The sequence below is a fragment of the Equus przewalskii genome, chromosome 22 (genome assembly GCF_037783145.1).
Source record: "Equus przewalskii isolate Varuska chromosome 22, EquPr2, whole genome shotgun sequence".
NCBI lineage: Eukaryota > Metazoa > Chordata > Mammalia > Perissodactyla > Equidae > Equus > Equus przewalskii.
The window spans coordinates 16,935,403-16,948,040 of record NC_091852.1 but is presented as its reverse complement, the minus strand read 5'-3'; the positions used below and the strand labels follow the sequence as shown (position 1 = coordinate 16,948,040).

Sequence of the window (12,638 nt, the reverse complement as noted above, 5' to 3'; positions counted from 1 at the left end):
CCTGTTTAGGAACTCCAACAGCCCAGCTCCTGGGGACTCATGGGGGTGAAGAGCCACACCAGAAGGGGCAAGAACACCGTCACAAATCCTTCCATGGATGGGGAGGAGGGAATTTTTCACACTTCAATCGTCCTTGGAAGTTGCTGCAAATTGTATAAACTTTCACTCATTTATCAATTTATTATTTTGTTTCTATTTCCAAGTAAAAAGGTTTTATTATAATATATAGAAACCCTCTGAATATAAGCATAATAAGGACATAGATTTTTAAATGCAGTTTTCATTATTCACATAAGGCCGATGGTGTGGATTGGGAACATAGCCCTTGTTTTCTTTCCTATCCTTGCCTCTGGGAGGGAAGTTTCTGACTATAAATTTGTCCTCAGAGCACATTTATGAACACAAGGACATGTGTATGTATAGTGCATGTAAACCAGCAGGCTTGGCTTACATGGAACGGAACTAAGGGGAGGTTTGGCAATTATCCTGGTAATCACCTTGATAAAAACAGCAGATCTATTTCTGTTCTGTGATGGATATTTTGGTTTTAAATTAATTCCATCACTATAAGGCCTGAATTCATTAACTAGGTAATTTTGCAAACTGGTAAAACGCTCCTTCAAGATGAAGTAGCTATTCGATGCTTATGTCTCTATTGCTAGGTAGCTTTTAGATGGATTAATTTTAGAAAGTTCAGCTCACAAGGTTCCTTGCTGAATGCCCTATAAACTTGACTTTAGATCTGTAACGGATGTCACCACTTCAAAGAACTGTAATCCTGTGTTTGAGCCACTCCTCTCCCCCCTCCCCAGGAGAGTGTATGTGTGAGAGAGAGGGGAGGCCAGGAGTTGAGACGTGAGGAGTTGTGAAGGTGAGCTCAAACAGCAATAACTGGTACAAGCGAGGCCTGTGTCTCTTTAATTAAACTCCTCAGCCTCCCTGCTGCCCTCTACCTAGGTTGGGGTTCTAAGCTTCTTTAGGGGGAGGGTGGCTTTGAGGAGGTGCCAGTCCTGCTTGCAGATATTGTCGCTCTAATTCTGTCTAAGTTGCAATTTCTGGCCTTGGGTCATGACCCCAAACAGGAAGTGCCTCTGAGTTCCTCCACAGACATGGTATGTGAATGAATGAGGGGGTGGAGTTTTGTACACAAATACCCAGCTGCCAGCTTTTCATGTTTACAAGGGATCAAGAAAAGGTCACTTAAGGTCAAGGATATATCCTTTCTTCTCTCTCCAAAGGAGCAAATAGTCTTGTCTAATACTCTGGGTGAAATGTGGACTTGGACTCCAGAGATATATTTGGTTTGCAGTTTTTTTTTAATGCTACCCAGTTATATTACAGAATAGAACTGTTATGGGCCTCAAAGAACTGCATGAATGGAGTGACTTAAGTTTAACTTGTATACATGTCTGATCAGTTTCCTGGGGGAAAGTTAAAAACCAAAACATTGAGAAATGAGGAGGAGGAGTGAAAGCATCTTGCTTGGTTTTGAAGTGCAAGTAATATTTGAGTATAAGTGAGTGTTTGGGTAGAATTGTAGAAAAACCAAAAACAGGGTTGAAAGGTGTCTCAGAGGTCACGGCCAGCCCTCTTCCTGAGGACGCGTGAATCATCAGCCCGCTCTGATTCCTTCTCTCTGAGCAGCTCCATTTTTTTGCAGATTTTTGCTACGTCAGGAAACTACAGTTGTTGGCTGATAGAAAAATTACAGCAGCACTATACAACGAGAGAGCTATTTCTGCCCCTTGTCAGTGAAGTGTTACCGATATCTGGTAAGTAATAGACCTCGCACTGTAAAAACATGCTGTTCTTAGCAGACTATCAAGAAATTTTAAAAGCAAGGCCTGTGTCTTCGTTTTTGAGCTTTCAACTGTCGGGTTTCCTGCATGTCTAGGAATACGAATAATGTTCCCCTTGGGAATAGACTTGGAAACACAGTAAAATGCTTTCTTCACTGCATTATCATTTCCATTAATTTGAGCAAGTGTTGATCAGTATAAATTATTTATGTGAGCACTGGGAGCCACTCCCTAGGTGCAGGGCAATCTGTTAAAGATTTGCTATCATGCTAGTGAATGAGGGCGAGAGGGGAAGAAATACATTTTATGAGTCATAAAGTTGTAGGAATATTCGTCTTCATGTTTGCATTTGGCAGTGAAATCTTGGTGAAATGCATGGCAAAAAAACTATGGAGTCCAAATTCACTAATGACATAAATCAAAATAGTGGAAAAAAAGCCCCCAGATCCTAGAAAATGCCAAATATGATGGTCAAAAGAGAGATTAGAAATGGTCTTTAAGGTAGAGAAGGACGTCAGCTATAGAAGCATCTGCTGGCTCATACCTTAATTTGATTTCTAACAAAACATGTCTACTTGCCATAGCTTTTCTGTGGGACAAGAAAAGTGAGAAAAGAAAAGAGCGTGGACAGAGGACCAGTACTTAAAGTGCTTTTTCATATACTTATTGGTGTCACTGGTTCTTGTTGCAGTTATCCATAGGCGAGTCTAGCTTCTGAGGACAGCCGAGTAATGCCCCTACTGCAAACAATTGACAAGAAGTACACTTATTATTCTAACTGCTTCATATCCACTAATGCATTTAAGGCAGTATCAAGCCTGTGACATAGGCACTATCATTAATCGCATTCTACAGCTGGAGAAACTGAGGTATGGTGAGGTTAAGTGCCATGCACAAGTTCACACAGGTAGCACATAAAAGAGCCAAGAACTGAACCCAGACAATCGAGTTCTAGACAATGCATTCTTAATCAGTGTGCTAAATGACTTCTCAAAAATTTAATTCTGTGTTTGACAAAGTCTAGTCTGGAATTCACCTGCATCAGACTTTCCTGGGGTGCTTCTTAAAAGTTTCCTACACTAGGGGCTGGCCTGGTGGAGCAGTGGTTAAGTTCGAACGTTCTACTTCAGTGGCCCAGGGTTCGCCGGTTCGGGTCCCAGGTGCGGACATGGCACCATTTGGCAAGCCATGCTGTGGTAGGCGTCCCACAAGTAAAGTAGAGGAAGATAGGCACAGATGTTAGCTCAGGGCCAGTCTTCCTAAGCAAAAAGAGGAGGATTGGTGGCAGATGTTAGCTCAGGACTAATCTTCCTCAAAAAAAAAAAAAATTTCCTATGCTAGAATATCAGAGTTGGGCCTAAGAGTTTGTATTTAACAAACTAAACAAACTGAAGTCTGAAAATCACAAATCTAGGGAGTAGGGGAGGGAGGTGGAGAGAAAATTCTCTTGGTCTTTAGAGCCCAGAAGGACACACTATCAAACTCTCCAGATTTTGTATGTAAGATCATGTCGTCTGCAAATAGAGATAATTTACTTCTTCCTTTCCAATCCGGATACCTTTTATTTCTTTTTCTTGCTTAATTGCCCTGGTGAGAGCCTCTAGTACAATACAGAATAGAAGTAGCGAGAGTAGACATCCTTGTCTTGTTCTAGCTCTCCAGATTCTGAAGGGAAGAATTGACGGGCTGATGCTAATATATTAGAAATTCACTATTGAAGGCTGTAGTTGGGTATCTTCCATTCCTGACCTGAATTCCTTCAAGAGAATCTTACAGCTCAGGAATACCAAATGTACTGCTAATTCATTCCCAGAATGTGAGCGTGGTCTTCCCATTGGGGCCCCAGGCAGCAGAGCCAGGCACATAGAAATTCTCTAAACTCCTAATGAGCGCAGGTGAAGGTCTTCAGCTGTCGGCCTCCGACAGGGTGGGGACTAGGTATGTCAGTAGTCCTCCCTTGTGGAGATGTGTTCCAGTTAAGTGAGGAACATTTTCAAATTACTCATGTCTAAGTCTCATATCCTGGTCAGCATGTCTGGGGATGGGACCTGGGCTATGCTTTTTTATAAAGACCATTATAAGCTACCCTCTGGTTAAGAACAACTACAGTATAGAAGCCGAGCTTTAGAGAGACTCTAATGTCACCTGATTCCTGCGAAGGTCTCCATGAACAGAACTTTCAGAGAGAGAAAAAAATAAAGGGGCTGTGCCACTTACCAGGGCTGCCTAAACTACCTCCAAACTAAGTGGTACAAATCAACCATTAGTGATGCTCACAGATTCTGTGGGTCAGGAATTCAAACAAGGCTTGGAGTGGATCACTTACTCTGTGCCGTGATGTCTGGGACCTTAGGTGGAAGACTTGAAAGCTGAGGCTGGGATTAGCTGAGGTACATTCACTAACACATCTGGCGGTTGACGCTGTTTATTGCCTGAGACCTTAATTCGGGCTCTCCCCTTGAACACCTCTACAGGCCTTCTCTATGGGTCCTGGGATTCCTCACAACGAGGTGGCTGAGTTCCAAGGCCAAAAATCCCAACAGGGCAGAAACTATTTGGCTTCTCTGACCGAGCCTTAGAAATCGTGCAGCTTCACTTTTGTTGCATTCTGCTTGTTAGAAGCAAGTTGCTAAAATGGACTATATTCAAAGGAAAAGAATTAGACTCCATCCTTTGTGGGAAAAGTGTCAAAGAATTTGCAGATATATTTTAAAACTATCACAGATGCTATGGGGAAAAAACATAATAGTAACAACAGTAATATCTAAGATTATTGAGCACTTATGTGAGGTCCTCTTCTAAACATCCTATGTAAATTACCTTGGTCGTCCAACAACTCTATAAGATAGGTAATATTATAATCTCTAGGTTACAGATCAGGAATCTGAGATTTCATAACTTTCCTAAAGCATCACTTGCTAGAAAGTAATGGTCATAGGATTAAAACCCAGGCAGCCTGGCTTCAGAAATACTTTCTTATTCTCTGCTGTATGCTGCACTAGAACTGAGGAGAGGTGGGATCTAGCCCAAAGTACCAATTTGGGGAAGAATCTACTATGCGCCAAGTGTTTTCCATGTCCAAAGCCCCATTCTGAGGAAAGATGACTCCTCCAGCTTGTCTCTCTAGCCTGTCCTCATTGACCAGGGAAGGACATCTCCCTTGGGTTGTCATCTGTAATAAGCCTGAGTCTGGTGGGAGGGCTCGGTAGAACGTCTACAGAGTTACTAAGTGAACCATCGGATCCTCCCTCTGGAACTTGAATGTAAGTCTACCCAGGGGTAGTCAACTGCGTGTAGACAGGCAGAAGGAAGAGACACACAGGAAACAAGGTAGAAAGCCTCTCCAGGAAGCAGAAGCCCTGGAAGCAGGGATTAAGAAGCAGAGAGGAGAACAGAGAGAGATGTGTTCATATGAACAAGAGCCGCAAAAGCAAAGGCAGAGAGACAGATGCCTGTGTCTAAGGAGTGTGTAGCAGAGCAAGAGTAGCGGACTGGTATATATTTACTAGAGCTCCTCTCATGGACCTGCAGAGTTCAGTGCTCTGTGAAGTTTGGCTGAGCTACCACCAATGTTCCCCACCCTGTGCATCCTTACAACTAATCCTCATTGTCTGAGGTAACATGAGCTTCTCTCTCTCTGGCCCTTATACTTGAAATGCCTTCACCCATTGACTGCATCACTAATGAGTCGTGCGTCCTGGGATAGGTCACTTCCGTGTTTGCCTCAGTTTTCTTGCTGATAAGATGTGAGTTGGACCAGATTTCTAAACTCATGTCCAGCTCCAAAGTTTGTTATCTGGATTTGGGCTTGAAGGGGTTGGTCACAGTCCGACTGCAAAGTCATGGCAGTGCCCCCACCCTCTTTATTCCCAGCGTCCTCTCCAGCTGCGGAGTGATTTAAACTTGAGACTTCTGTCTCATCAGGAACCCTACTGCGGTGCCAGTGGGCAAACTAACTGTGTGGCCTCCTGGTAGCCCTCCAGCAGGCTTCCCTGGGTTTGTGCGGCGTTTTGTGTCAAGCCAGTAGGCGAGTGTGTGTGTTGACCCCGTCCTCTCATATTTCGCAAGAGGTCTTGTTTGCTGGAGAGAGATGAAAATGAACTATGGGAAGTTGCAGACATGCTGATGGGAACGGAGGTGAAATGTGGAAAATCTGCTGGGCTTGATGTGGTCAGAGGTGACTGTGAGTACTGTCGAGGAAGGAAATTGGGAAGGGATAGTTTCGCGGATTCTACTTAAAATTCCATTTCATCTCGAGCAGGATTTACAGTGGAACAGCATTTGCATTTCAGAGAAATGAACCAGCATTTGCATTTCAGAGAAATGAGAAAAAAAAAAAAAAAAAACGAAGACATAGAATTTTGGATCTGGAAGTGCCCACCAGGACTCTTGTGTTAACCTCTGCCCCCTCACACACTTCCATCCGCCCCTTCCCTACTTGAGTTTGGATTTAGAGGAACCCATAGGCAGAGCTCCAGATGGAACATTCGGAGACCTGGAAACAGTTTTGGCTCTGAGACCAGCTTATTGTGTGACTGTAGGCAAAACCTTCTTGAGGTTCTCAGTTTTTCCATTTGTATACGAAAGATGATATTGTCTGTTTTTGCTTATGTCACTAGAATTTTGTGCCAGTTAATGAGAAATTAGGCTCTATCCTCCCTGGTTTCTCAGTCCACCCCTTGCACTAAGCCAAAGGTATGGGGGGAGGAATCCAGGTTAACTCTTTCAAGCCTTTGGGGAATTGTTTTATGTATCACTAGTGTATTGAACTAAATAGCATCCTTGTATGGTCTACTTAGAGAGTAGAACACCAGAAATGCACTGAGTGGTCTGAATGGTACCGTGGGGGCCTGAAAGAGTTAATGGTCTTGCTTCTGGTAGGGCTGGTTGGATGCCAAGACATGACATAAGACACAGGAGAAAGAGAAGGCTAAAAAATCTTTACATGGGGGAAAATTTAGCAATCCATTAGTAATAGCTGGATTGTACTTTCCTTTCACTCCCTCTCCCACTGTCCCATCATAGATACACGCACACACAAACACACGCACATGTCTTGGTATTATACTACTGGCTAGAATGGGAAAATCAAACTGACTGAGTGGAAAAGGTGCTTTGAGTTCTTGGTAAGGGAAATAAATACACCTCATCCTTGACTGCCCTTTTGTATTCTAAATTTCATGGATGGAGAATTTGTCTTTTTCTCTTCTCTTCTCCCCCTACTCACAGAAGCCTATTTACTCACCTGAGGGTCGTGACTGATTTATTTCAAACCTGGTATCCAGTGAAGAAACAGGCTTCTGTGAATCTACTAAGAAACCTAGAATAACAGTAGTAAAACCTCACTGATTGCCCATGAGTAGGAGGAGAATGTCCAAACTCCTGAGGTTGAAATTCAAGGAACTTCTTGGTCTGGTTCCAACCTAAGTTTGCTACCAGTAGAGCAGAAGCTTCCTAGAAGCAAAGGCTTTGCCCACATTGTTCATTATAGCAGGGCATTTTGTGTCTGTCATTTTGAACCTGAGGATGTTGTGAACCAAGAGTGCTCTGTTGTCCTGGTGTATTTGAGAACTTATCTGTTAATATGACAAAACAGCTACAGCTTCTTTCTCCATGTCCCTCTGGGTTTTTCCCTGTGTTCTCATTCTATGTGCCCACTCTTCTATCACCCTCCACCCCTTTTAATTGGCTGAAGGAAGATTGCCCCATAAAAGATTTTCTTGATAAAAATTTTCAATGTTGCTGTAATTCTGATTAAAATGATTGTATTAAAGTCCTCAGGGACAAAACATAGAAATAACTGTGTTCTTCTTTGTTCGTTGGTATATTCCAACATGTAGCATAGTGTTTGACACATAGCATTCAGTAAATATTTAAAGAATGAGTAAATGAACATTATTTCTCACATTTCTCAGTATTTTCCTTTTTTTTGACCACAGAGAGTGATCCAGCCGGAAGTCAGAGTTGTGAGTCCCAACTCATGCATGGAGTTTGTGGTAAGAGCTGTGATGAGTGGACGAGCACATACCCTGGTTATAGTGGGCAGCTCCTGCCTATTGTTGCCACACAGGAGTATTGGAGTAGTTCTGTCAGATAGTTTTGTTTTCAAGAGAAGCTGGAAATCCTTATTTGTACATGAAATCTCCGGATTTTCAAATAATGACTCAAAATTTTAAATGTATGCTGTACAATCTTAAAGAAATTAAAATAATCCTAAATAAACAGAGAGATATACTAAGTTCATGGATTAGAAGACTCAGTATTAAAAAAGTGCAAGTTGTCCCCAAATTGACCTGTAGATTCAATACAATTCCATTTCTTTGGTATACATGAGAATTAATGAGTTATTCTAAAATTTATCTGAAAAACAAAGGGTCAAGAATAACCAGGGTGATCTTGAAGAGAAAGAGCAAAGTTGGAGGACTTACACACCACCAGATGTGTATGTAAAGACAGACAAATAGAACAGAGTCCCAAAACAAAAAGCACAGACTGTTCATTTGTGACGAAGGTGACATTGTAGTGCAGTAGGTAAAGGATGACCTTTTAAATAAATGGTTCGGGGAGAACTGGATATTCATATGGAAAAAGATAAACCTTGATCTCTATCTTACATAATATACAAAAATCACCCAAATGGATTGTATATGTAGTGTGAAAAGCAAAACAATAACACTGATGGAGGAGAACACAGAAGGATATCTTCATGACCTTGGGAGAGGCAAAGATTTCTTAAATAGATTGCAACAAATAGAAGCCATAAGTTGAAAGTAAGAAAACTTCTGTATATTAAAAGACACCAAAAAGAGAGGGAAAAGGGTTGTTATGTAAAATACATGTTTTACAAATGACTCATATGCAGAATGTATAAAAACATCTACATATCAGTAAGAAAGAGACACATAACCCAATAGAAAAACAGGCTAGAGACTTGAACTTCATAAAAGAAGATATGTAAATGGCCCGTAAACATCTGAAATAAGTGGTCATCTCAATAGTTATTAGGGGAATGCACATTAAAACTACAATGAGATACTGCTGGTGGGGGTATAAATAGGTACAACCACCTTGGAAAACTGCTCGGTAGTATCCACTAAATCTGGGCACACATCTACTCTATAACCCAACACTTCCATTTCCATCAGAAATGTACACATGTGTGAACTGAAAGACATGAACACCAAAACGTTCAGAGAAGCTTCATTTATAATACTCCCAAATCAGCAGCAACACAAATGCCCATCAACAATAGAAGGTATGAATAAAATGTAGTGTATTCATAAACGAACTACTACACAGCAGTGAGGAGGAATGCATGATTGCTATATGAAACAACATGGATGAATCTCACAAACACGAAAATGTCAGACACGAAATTATATACCCTACATGATTCCATTTATATAAAGTTTAAAAACAGACAAAACCAATCCATCATGATAGAATTCAGGTTAGTGATTACTTTTGGGGTAGTGACTGGAAGGGGGCATGAGGGAGATTTATGGGGTGGTGGGAGGTGTTCTGTTTCTTCAACTGTGAGGAGGTAAATAAGTGTGTTCAAAATGTGTGAAAATTCAAGTTGCTCATATACAATTTGTGCATTTTTCTGAAAGTATGTTATATTTTAAAAAAATAGATTACTTAAAAAAACCCCAAAAACTGTGCAGGCCAAACAAAGATAACTGTAGAGTCCATGGGCCTACAGTTGGGCCATCTATCCTGGGCTGAATTTCTGATTGAGCCAAGCTGGTATCTTCACCATTCATACATCTCTGTTATTTCCATCCTGGGGCATTTGCCTGTGTCCTCTCCCTGTCTGGAATTCTCTCCCCACTCCTTTCTACCATTCAGTCTTTCAACCAACACTGGGCTCCCCCTGTTTAGTGATTATGATTAGTGTTGCTCACCTGGATCACAAATGGGCTCATATTTTAATTGCTCTTTGTAAGTCCAGCTCTTGTCTCTTCAAAGTAGTTCCATGGCTCCCAAATGCTGGTCTTCGTAGGTCCATACAAAATGAAAAGAAGGACATTGTAGCTTTTATCATAAAGCTACATAATTTGTATCTAACATCTTCTTTATTTTGCAGTTAGTTCTTTACTTTTTTAGTATTAAGATAAATCTCTTTCATGAAATGATGGGATTAATTGATGGGAGATAGTATAGTGGTTAAAGGTTTTAGGGGGCCAGACTGGTTGTAGTCAAATCCCAGTTTTGCTAAGGTTGTTGACTTCTGGGCACCTCGGTTCCCTGGAAAGTGGGGATGATGACAGTATATATGTATACACACACACGTATATAATACTATATATGTATAGTTATATATATCAATAATATATAAAATATTATAATGTATTGATGATCTAAATAATTAATCGTGTTTTACATATTTGTAAAATGTCAGAAGTATTGCTGTAAATTCTAAATGAGACAGATAAAGCCCTTAGGCCCATGTCTGGCGCGTAGAGTGCACTTTGTAAGTGCTAAAAATTTTCCCATTTAACTGGATAGATGAAAAACTTGATGTCTTTATCTTGTTTGTCCTGCCCATTTCTTTTCCTGCAAAAAAGTGACTGGTCCATGACATTCGAAAGATTCAGACCCATTCAGCTACACTGTGTGGTCTCCGAGAGCATGGCGCAGGCCTTACGTTTCTTTCAAGCATCTAAGATCATATGAATAGCTGCTCAGCTGTACTGATGAAGTATATGTTTCTCTTTATCATCCCAATTTCTTCTAAGCCTGTTGGCATACTTCTATGGTTAAATGCAACGACACATATTTCTGTAGATATATTTGCTTAACACTGTTTAGTAAATATTAATTAAATATCAGCCTTCTCAAAATTTAAAACTTTTATTGTAAATTCTGTCTTCTTTTCCAGATACTTTCTTCAACAAATGGTCAAGAGTAATGCTCTAAGAATAACAGCAAAAATGCAAACTGGGGAAAAATGCCCCCTGAGGTGCAGACAATCTGCTGTCTTTGGATATAATTAACTTTGGGATAAGAAGATTTTAGGAAAATGCACAATGAAGGACAGACACCAAGCACTCAGCAAACACTCTGGTTGAGTTTAATTAGCAGTGATTTTCATGACACTAAAGTGATTGTTTTTGAAACACAGCTGTCACTGCCTGTTGGCTGGGGTGAAGGAGGCAGCGCTAACTGCGTGAGAGAAGCATTGTGGCCTCAAGGCAACACAGCAGAAACAGAGAAAGGCGCTTCATCAACCTTGAAACTGCGCTAGATAAAATTTGGAGACGAAGGGGTAGGAAGGAGAGAAGGAATCAGGGTTGTAAGTCTAGATGGAGTACTTGGAGAGAAGGAGGGCGTCTCCTCTCCCTTTTCCACCCTCAGAATCCCCAACCTTTTTAAAAAAAAGTGTGTGCTTTCTATACACAACTTACATTCAAGACTCCCTGGGGCTCTATGTTTTTGAGGCTACAGTAAAGGAGTAAACCGAATTTCTCTGACAGATTTCAATTTAAACCGCTATAGTAACCACGGGATGACTCAATGGGCAGATTAGAAATTTTTTAGGAATACTCCAAATGGCAGAATCTTGAGCATAATCCTTATTTGAATCACAGAGCTTTTTCTTTTAAATTTCCTTTATAAGAAATTTAAGTTTCCTGAGTTGGATTGTTGGGAAGATGGGGACACTCTTTTGGAAATTTTATTAGTGGCGTAGAGGCACAGGTGCATAGCATAATCATTCTGTCCACACTCAATTTCATTGCCAAGAGGGGCCAGTTGGTGCTTCTAAGGATTCCACTTGACTGACAGATCACAGAAACTATTGAGCACTGAGGCATGAGGCGTGATACAGCGAATGTTCATGTTTCCAAAATTTGAATAAAGTCCTAAATTTCAGGGGAGGGGGCTGACTGAATCAACATTTCTAGGGAGGTGCACGCCACCCACATAAAACTATTGTCAAAGCTTTTGAGTTGACTTTCATCCCCAGATCTGGGCCATGGCCTATAACCATTATTCTATCAATAAGCTTTCCCCATATTTTGAATAAGGAAGTAGAAAAAGCGAATTATGGCAACTGCACCCATTAAAAGCTGCTTTTCAAGAAGAGGAAATTATGCTGCTATCTACCAGAATTATCCCTGTGTGTATGGTGCAAACATATGGGGCATAACATGTGGATTTTGATTAAACACATCTTTGTTTATGTTTCCTGCTTTCCCTGTATGCTTTATTAATGGGGATAATCTTCACCCGATCCCACCTGACCCCAGGTGAAGATCTGGGCTACTTTTAGGTCTTTCTGTTCAGTAAGGTAAACAACAGTCCTGTCGTGGTTTTCAGTCGTAAATGTAGCTTTAATTCAGTCTTGACAACGTCCAGGGCCACGCAAAGTCAAAACTCCAACTATAATTGAACATCAAATCTGTCCTGCCTGAAATCTAAAATCCTAAAATCTCCCCTGTTTCAGCCTGAGGCCTATAGTAGGAGAGGGAGCAAGTTTGTCTCTTCCTCTTTCGTGCTCCTTGCTCACTTCCTTCTCAGGGTCAAATGCAGCGTAGGAGAGAGGAGAGGTAAAAGCACAAGACTGTTGTCACTAGGTGGCTTTGGCTCTCTGACTTGGCAGATGGTTAAAGCCCGCCTCTCTTAGAAGTCCTGGGTGGTGGGGAGTTGGAGCAAAAATGGACTGTCCTGTGCACCAGTCTCATGGACTCTTCCCTTGCTGGGATCCTCTCTCCTGTGGTTTGTTTTACCTCCATGGATGTATCTGTAACCCAGGTATTCACTAGCAACTCCTTGCTCAGTCCATGGAGATCTGAGATATGCATCTAGCCTCTTTCTACTGAGGCCACCTCATCC

General features: G+C 41.3%; 1 long non-coding RNA gene across 1 annotated transcript; it reads left to right on the top strand.

Moving 5' to 3' along the window:
* The first annotated feature begins 1,588 nt into the window (after positions 1–1,588).
* LOC139078443 (uncharacterized) lies at positions 1,589–11,989 on the top strand. The gene is made up of 3 exons (XR_011531379.1): positions 1,589–1,772; positions 7,739–7,795; positions 10,684–11,989. It is a non-coding gene; the product is annotated as an uncharacterized lncRNA (long non-coding RNA).
* The last annotated feature ends 649 nt before the right edge of the window (positions 11,990–12,638 follow it).